This window comes from Tamandua tetradactyla, chromosome 14 (assembly GCF_023851605.1).
Source record: "Tamandua tetradactyla isolate mTamTet1 chromosome 14, mTamTet1.pri, whole genome shotgun sequence".
NCBI classification, from domain to species: domain Eukaryota; kingdom Metazoa; phylum Chordata; class Mammalia; order Pilosa; family Myrmecophagidae; genus Tamandua; species Tamandua tetradactyla.
In genome coordinates this window covers 28549268-28556827 of record NC_135340.1, presented here as the reverse complement: position 1 = coordinate 28556827, position 7560 = coordinate 28549268, and positions in this window count along the sequence as shown.

The following is a 7560-nucleotide window of genomic DNA, read 5'->3' as shown; positions in this document are numbered from 1 at the left end:
GGTGTTTGGCCTGCTTACCTCTGTTTATTCTAGTTTATGGTGACTCTGCTAAAAGGAACTGAACCTGCTAACCGTTGCTCTCTAGACATTACCCTGGTTTGAGTCTTTAGCCATGAGCCCTACCCCTCTCGTCTTGTTTCTAGTGAGCGATGACTGACAACTGCACTTATTTCTGAGGAGGAAATCATTTTGAGTGGAAACAGCCAGACGAAGGAAGTCCTGCTGAGTCCGAAGGAAGTTCATTCATCCTTTGCAAATGCTCTGGAAAGAAGGGAAAATAATTCTTGTCTTTGCAGTTTTAGCTCTCAGATATTGGGCAACAATCCACTGGATTATTTCCTATGCACCTGTATGTAAATAATCCGAATGGAACTGATTAACATTTAAATTCCAAATTACTGAAGTATCCAAGGGGAAACTGATTAGATTGACTTGATTTGGTGCCAATATAGTAAATGCCCTAATGTTTTAAACAAATTGAAGCAGCAATGTGCGATGATTTTGAAACATCACAGTTTTTATCCTCATCTTGAAATCTAGAAGAAAATAGCTGGGCAATCTCAGTCTGTTTCCTTCCCCTTAGTATGATGTAAATTTTAGCATTTATTGTCATAGGTATGATGATACTAGCAGTGGGCCACTATTGTCTTCCTCTAGTGGATTGTTTCTAACCCAAATGACTTTTTTTTTTTTTTTTTTTGGTCCTTTGAAGAAACTGAATGCCTTTGAGGCCCAACTTGCTTGGAAAGCATGTAAATGCTGGCTGTCCCTTGTCAATCTGGGAGGAAGCGACAATTCAGTAAACCCTTCATCCACATCAACTGTAGCGTAATAGCATTTTAATTTAGAGTGAACCTTTTTGCTTAGCTCATACGTGTCTTGTGCATTTAGAAAGAAACTATTTACAAAAGTCCCTAGAGATGCAACATCTCATTTTCAATTCTGTTGGCAGGAATACTAATTACATTATCACATATTCAGCAGCATTCAGCAAAGTTATTTACTCATTCATCCTTAAGACCTGGGATGCCTACCAGGTCAGTTTCAATAAGCAGTACCTTGAGAATCTCTGCTGATGATACAGACAGATAATTAAGTGTAAAGTTGTGAGGAAAACCTCAACTTAAAAAGCTCAATGTTGGAGATTCGCCTACTCTCTCTTTCTTTGACTGAGAGAAAGAGAAAATCCAATAGTTGCTAGAAATGAGGAAACATTTATCACCCAACTCTCTTACCACCAACGGTTCTGGTTTCTTAATTGAAGTTAAATTGCAGTTCTTAGAATAGAAAGTGAAGTTGCTGACATCATATTAAAGTCAGGATGGATGAATGGTCTTCTTAGAAGATTGGCTTCAATACAGAGAAAATATTCATTTGGAAATTCAGAAGACTTTGAAAGTGAATGTCTTGTTTAATACAGTGGACCTTTGAAATCTTTGATAGTCATTGGTTGATGATACTGACTTATACTGCACTCTATTTTTTAGTAATCTTGCTCCACTGAGATGTTAAAAGAGTAAAGGAATGTAAATATATTTATTTTATTATGTATGTCCGATTTTCCCAGTAGTATTAACTCAATGGTCTTGATAAAATGAGTACTTGACAATGAGTAGGTCTTGGAAAAAGATAGTTCTGTAACAAACAAACACCATGACCCCAGAAATTGCCCAATTTCACAAAGCAAATTGTAAGGCTTTGCATTGTGCCAGGATTATAGCAACCAAAACAGCCCTCTGGTCCACCCCACTCAAAATGTGTAGAAAAATTAAAGTTCTCACATACCACAAAGCAAATTCCTTGTCAGATAATTACAGTTTGCTCTTGTCTCACATTTGGATTGTTGTCTCAAGGGTTTTGTGAATGACCTTGTCTTAGACACAACACCTAGAATAGAGCATTTCCTATGTGATGCCCAAGCACCCTTTCCCTTTAATACACAAAAACTCCATCTTCCCTCTCCACCACAGAGCCGAATGGAGATTCAGCAGCAGGAGAGGAGTTTCATTCACAAGGTATGTGCTACACATTAAATGTCAAAAAACAACCGGAAGCCCAGTAAAATATCTGACTCCTTAGACATCTTCAATATCATTTTCCCCTAAGGATAGAAGATAAAAGTGGGTAGTCAGAACAAACTCACAAGGAAATATTTCTGAGACCTAAATGCTACTGAAAATGTAACATTTTAAATCTATTCTTTAGAGATTTAGGAGTCTTACTAAAGATTCCAGAATGCCAAAACTTTCTTGGTAGTGGCAGATTACAATGGGAAAATTTTTCCATTTTCAGAGTTCCCTTTTTTAATGATTACTTCCTTTGCTAGAGTTAGTAGTGATTCTTGGGTCAAACATTCAGCCTTCTTATTAACATCATAAATAAAAAAGCCAAAGAGAATTTGACTTGAGCAAAAAATATATTCAATTTCTCTTTATAAACATGCTTAACTTTTTCGGCAGAATCCTTTTTCTGGTTTGCTCAGGTGCACTGCACTGTTATGAATATAATAGCAGCTCACCAAACACTGTCTATGAGATAGGAAAGCTATACTCTCTCAAGCTGACAAAGCCAGGACAATATTTAGAGTAGTTACATAGTTCAGGCTTCATCATGAAGTTTCTCTTCTCTAGTCAATCGGATAGAATATTGCCACTTTCTTACCATACAGTGGAGCCAAAAAAGGCAATGACAGAAATCGAGAGTGCCGAGAACTTGAGTTGGAGAGAGAGAGAGAGAGAAAAAGATGCAGGGCTAAGCACGCAGGTATGCCATTCCAGAATCATAGGTTTTGGCTAGTAGGCATTTTAGTTTATCCAGAGGAAACAAAACTCATCTGTAATAAAACAATTCATAAAAGCTTGATATTAAAGTGAAATTTCAATGATTACAAATGTATGTGAAAAAACATGTGCAAATAGTAATAAAGATGAATGTAGGTGATGCCCAAGCGTAGCCTTGTGGGGAATGAAGAGCAGCGTGAGGATGGGGGAAAGGTCAGCAGCACCAAGATGATGCAAACACAGGAGACATCCAAACTGATCACACCTTGAGATCATCCTCTTGGACAAACTATCCAAGTGTTTTCTCTAATTCTCTAGTGAGGAATGACGTAAAAATAAATACATCTTTGTGATTTGCTATGAATAATTATGCTTGAGTTGACAGTGAATTGTTTACAGCACTCATTCCACAGTATAGATTAAGTCATTCCGACTTATCATTTCTCTGCCGAAATACTATTGCTCCTGGTATGGCAGGGAGCCCTGGTGATGGCAGTTGTTTTAGTTTCCTAAGTTACTCAAGCAAATACCATGAAATGGTTCAGCCTAAACAATGGGAATTTATTCACTCACAGTTTTGAGTCCAGGAAAATGTCCAAAGCAAGTCTTTCCCTCAGGAGACGGTGGTGTTCATTGCTGGCTGCTGGTGACCCGTGGTTCATCTGGCACATGGCAAGGCACATGGTGTATCTCCTGTCCTCTTCCTTCTCTGCCAGCATATGTTTCAACTTCTTAATTCTGTGGCTTTCTCTCTCACTCTCTCTGAACTGCATTCTCTTATAAAGGACTTCAGTAATGAGATAAAGACCCACCTTGATTGAGTGACCGCATCAAAAAGCCTACTTACAATGGGCTTACACCCACAGGAATGGATTAAACTTAAGAACACATTTTTCTTGAAGATACACACCTTCAAAAACTAGCACAGCAGTGAAGGTCTTGATGCCAGAATTTCATTAACAAGAAAAAAGCTCACCTTCCAGAGGGTCCCATCTTACACATTTTTATTTACTTTATAATGCCAGCCAGAGATACTCTTGGGATCCCATGAAATTAATTCCTTGACTCAACTTTCCTTACAGGAGTAATGGCATTGCTAGCAATACTTCTCTGAGTATGCGCTGATCTTGGAATTCAGTTAGTTTTTGTTTAACATATATTCTAAGCTCATTTGGGATAGAAATAACTAGTTATGATATGATGTTGTTTGTGTATGGTGTATGTGCAAGAACGAGAGGGTGAAAGAGACTCTATTAATGTGATGCTAATGAACTCTATAGCTATCTGTCTTAATTGAATTAAGAAGGTAGAACTCACATTTTGGATCTTTTTTTCTTTTTACTAATTTCTTCGGCAACAAATAAATAGAAAATGAAATTCTGCCTAATGTGACCTTGAGTGAATTATTTTTCAATAGCATCAACATATGCCTGCTTTAATAACCAATTCTGAATATCATGGTTTTATAGCAAGTAGTAATATCTTAGATGCAGTTTGGTTCCCAAAGCCAAATTACCTTTGCAACTCTTTCTGCTTGACCACAAAAGGTTGGTACAGTAACCTTTCTCAGTAACTCCAACACAACCAGTTTTTCCTTCATTATTATGATAGCTTGCAATTTCCTTGGCTGAGAATCAGATAATTTATATACTTTTTTTTTAAGGGGCACGTTGAATAAGAATATGCACCTTTAATCACAAGAAGTCTTCTAAAAACATTTGAATGGGGAGGACTGTTGTATGTTCTCATGGCACACTCACCTGTGTACACTCCATCCAGGAGAATGCCAGGTGAAATATTGGCAAGTATAAAGTTGATCACAGTGGGTATGTGCGTGTATGTGTGTGTGTGTCTTGCTTTTAGCTGAAATGGATTCAGTCTGATCACTTCAATGGGCAGAATCTTTTTTTGAGACTATTTATTCAACCTGATGTTTGCTTCTAAACCACACACAGTATTAGACCTTGCCTAATATTTATTCAAGCGTATCAACCTAAAAATATTTTTTAGCCATCTTCCTAGGGGAGTCCCCACTGTTCCACCTGCTGAGATGCAAAAAAAAAAAAAAAGTACCCATGTATCCTAGGATTGTTGTTTCTGCTGCTGCTGCTGTTAGATACTTCCTCAGGGACCCAAGGAATAGCAAAGACCCAGGAAACTCCATCAGTGTCATACCTACCTGCCCGAGCCTTGGTTAATCTTTTAGAAGTTGGAGCTGAGGTTGAAGGAAAACTCTGGAAGAGATCAGAACATTCTCTGTCTTACCAGTAAATTCCCAGATCGCTGTCCCCCTTCAAACACCCCCAATTCTTTTCAAAATAAGATCATGGCATAGTGCTATCTTCATAGAATAGTGTTTCTCACTGTTTCTCAAAAAAATGAAAATACCACCAGGCTTGAATCCACTTGAGTTGTCTAAAAACAATTACAGGAGCTTTAATCTAAACACATTTTTTTAAATGTCCATTTAATCTTATCATTAGTAGCCACGCTGGTAATGTAGTCTAAGCTAGAGCTTCTAAATAGGAAACGATTTATTTTCTAAACAGGCTTTTGTGGGGAAGTTGTCCCTTCATAACTGATGGCTGATATGATTCAGTGAGCTGGAGTTTAATATGAAGCATTCTGGCATCTTTGTGGTGAAATCTGATAGTGTGTTCTGAAGGGCCTCTAACAGTTATGGGAAGGGATGCCACTCATTTATATTAAAAAAAATAAAAATGATAATTTTTCCTCTTTTTTTGGGTAATTGAAAAATTAACAACAGCACATTGGCATTTGACCTGAATGCCTGTAAGAATCAATAACCTTTAGAAGTTTATAAGTATATAAATGATATGCAAAACAAAAAAATCAAGGCAGTATATACATTCCAAAAAAAAAAAAAAAAGAAATGGTGCAGGAACTACTCACAAAATGGACAAGTGAATCTTCAGGATGTATTTTTTCCCCTAGTCCAAAATGAAGGAAGAGGAAGAAGGAGAGGTGGGAGAAAAGAAGGAAGAGGAAAAAGATGATGAGTAAAAGGACTTGATTAAACCTGTGTTTAAACTTGAGTTAAATCTCACTAAGATTTGTGTGAAAAAAAATGTAGCCAAATCCATACTTTCAAATTCGGAGAAAGCAAATTAATAGAGAAAATGCATTAAGTGAGTCTCATATCAGACAGCAAGCTTAGTTTTTATAAATGTAGTATCTTAGTTTCCTAGGTCTGACATAATGAAGTACACAGACTGGGTGACTTAGCCGAAATGCATTGTCTCATATTTCTGGAGGCCAAAGGTCAAAGTCAAGGTGAAAGTGTCATGCTCCCTCTAAGATCTGTAGGAAGGAATCTGTTCCTTGACTCTCTCCTGGCTTCTGGAAATCATTGCTCTTCCTTGGTTTGTGACAAAATCAGTCTCTCAAGCTCTGCCTCCATTACCCTATGGCCGTCTCTCTTGTGTCCATCTGCCTCTCCTCTCTCCTTTTTTCATCAGGACACCAGTCATAATGGATTAAGAGCCTGCCCTACTCCAATATGGTCCATTTCAACTTGCCTGATTCCATCTGTAAGCACCTTATTTCCTAGTAAGATCACATTCAGAGATTTTGGAGATTAACACTCCAACACATCCTTTTGGAGGGCACAATTCACCCAACAATAGGCAGCACATGTTGTAATAAGAAGAATATGGCGTTATGAATCAGTGAAGCTGTATTACGGACCCAATTTTGCCTGACATTGCTTCAGTCACTTTCCCTCTGTCTTTGTTTCTTCATCTACAAAATGCACCACCATCTTTCTCACAGCCTGACCAGGCTCCAAATACAGTATGTATGTCGAAATATCCAAATTCTTCTTTTTTTAATAAGTCACACTTGATGGAATAGAAATGAGTTCTGCCTACTCTGCCCCTGGTGAGAAATGTGGTCTGAGGCAATTTCTTACCTCTCTAGTCAGGTGGAGAGGAGGGGGAGTGTTAAACTGCATTTAGATAATCTGTGTGGTCTTTTCAAGCTCAGAGCCCTGCTTATATTACATGGATCTCCAAGCTAATAGTTGTTTTAACCAACTTTTCCAGTAACTGGTAAATTTCTAGGAAAAAATAATTTTCTAAAGAGGCCCTTGGTGGCCTGAAAGAGTTAATATATATTCCTAAACTGCCTGGTGACAGCCAGAGAATAGTGATATTTGGTTGACTATGACAAAGAATCTGATCACCCCTTATTTATAGTGCCAAAGTGGCATTGCATAAGTTATCAAGCCCCAAGCACCAGAAGCCTATCACCAAATATTAATTTACCTGTTACGCACACCTAATAACTGACAGCTCTAAATCCCATATCATTTTTGGTGGCCTTCCCACTGACATGTTCTTTGATCAAGAAAATAGTCAGCCAGAAAGCCAGTGTGTCCCTAATGTGGCCACCTCAGTTTAGCCTCCTCATTATGCTGGAATATTTTCCCCTAAATTAGATTTCCTGTCTTCCTAGTGGCAGCTTACATGAATTTAATACATTACAAAATGTGCAGTCCCCTTGAGATTTTGTGATAGATTGTAGTATTTGAAACCCATATTTCCATGGGAAATAAAAGCCTAGGACATGGCCAAATATTTTATCAGCTTAGCAGTATCTTGAGATAATAGCACTATTAATGCTTGTCACCTCTGTTTGCCTCCCAAGGCTGGTGTTGGCTCCTTTCTCTCTTCTGAACAAGGTACTGAAAAAGTTTTAAAGCTTTGAGTCCCATTACCAATAACCAAATCAGATACATACCCTTCGTTCTATGCTCTGC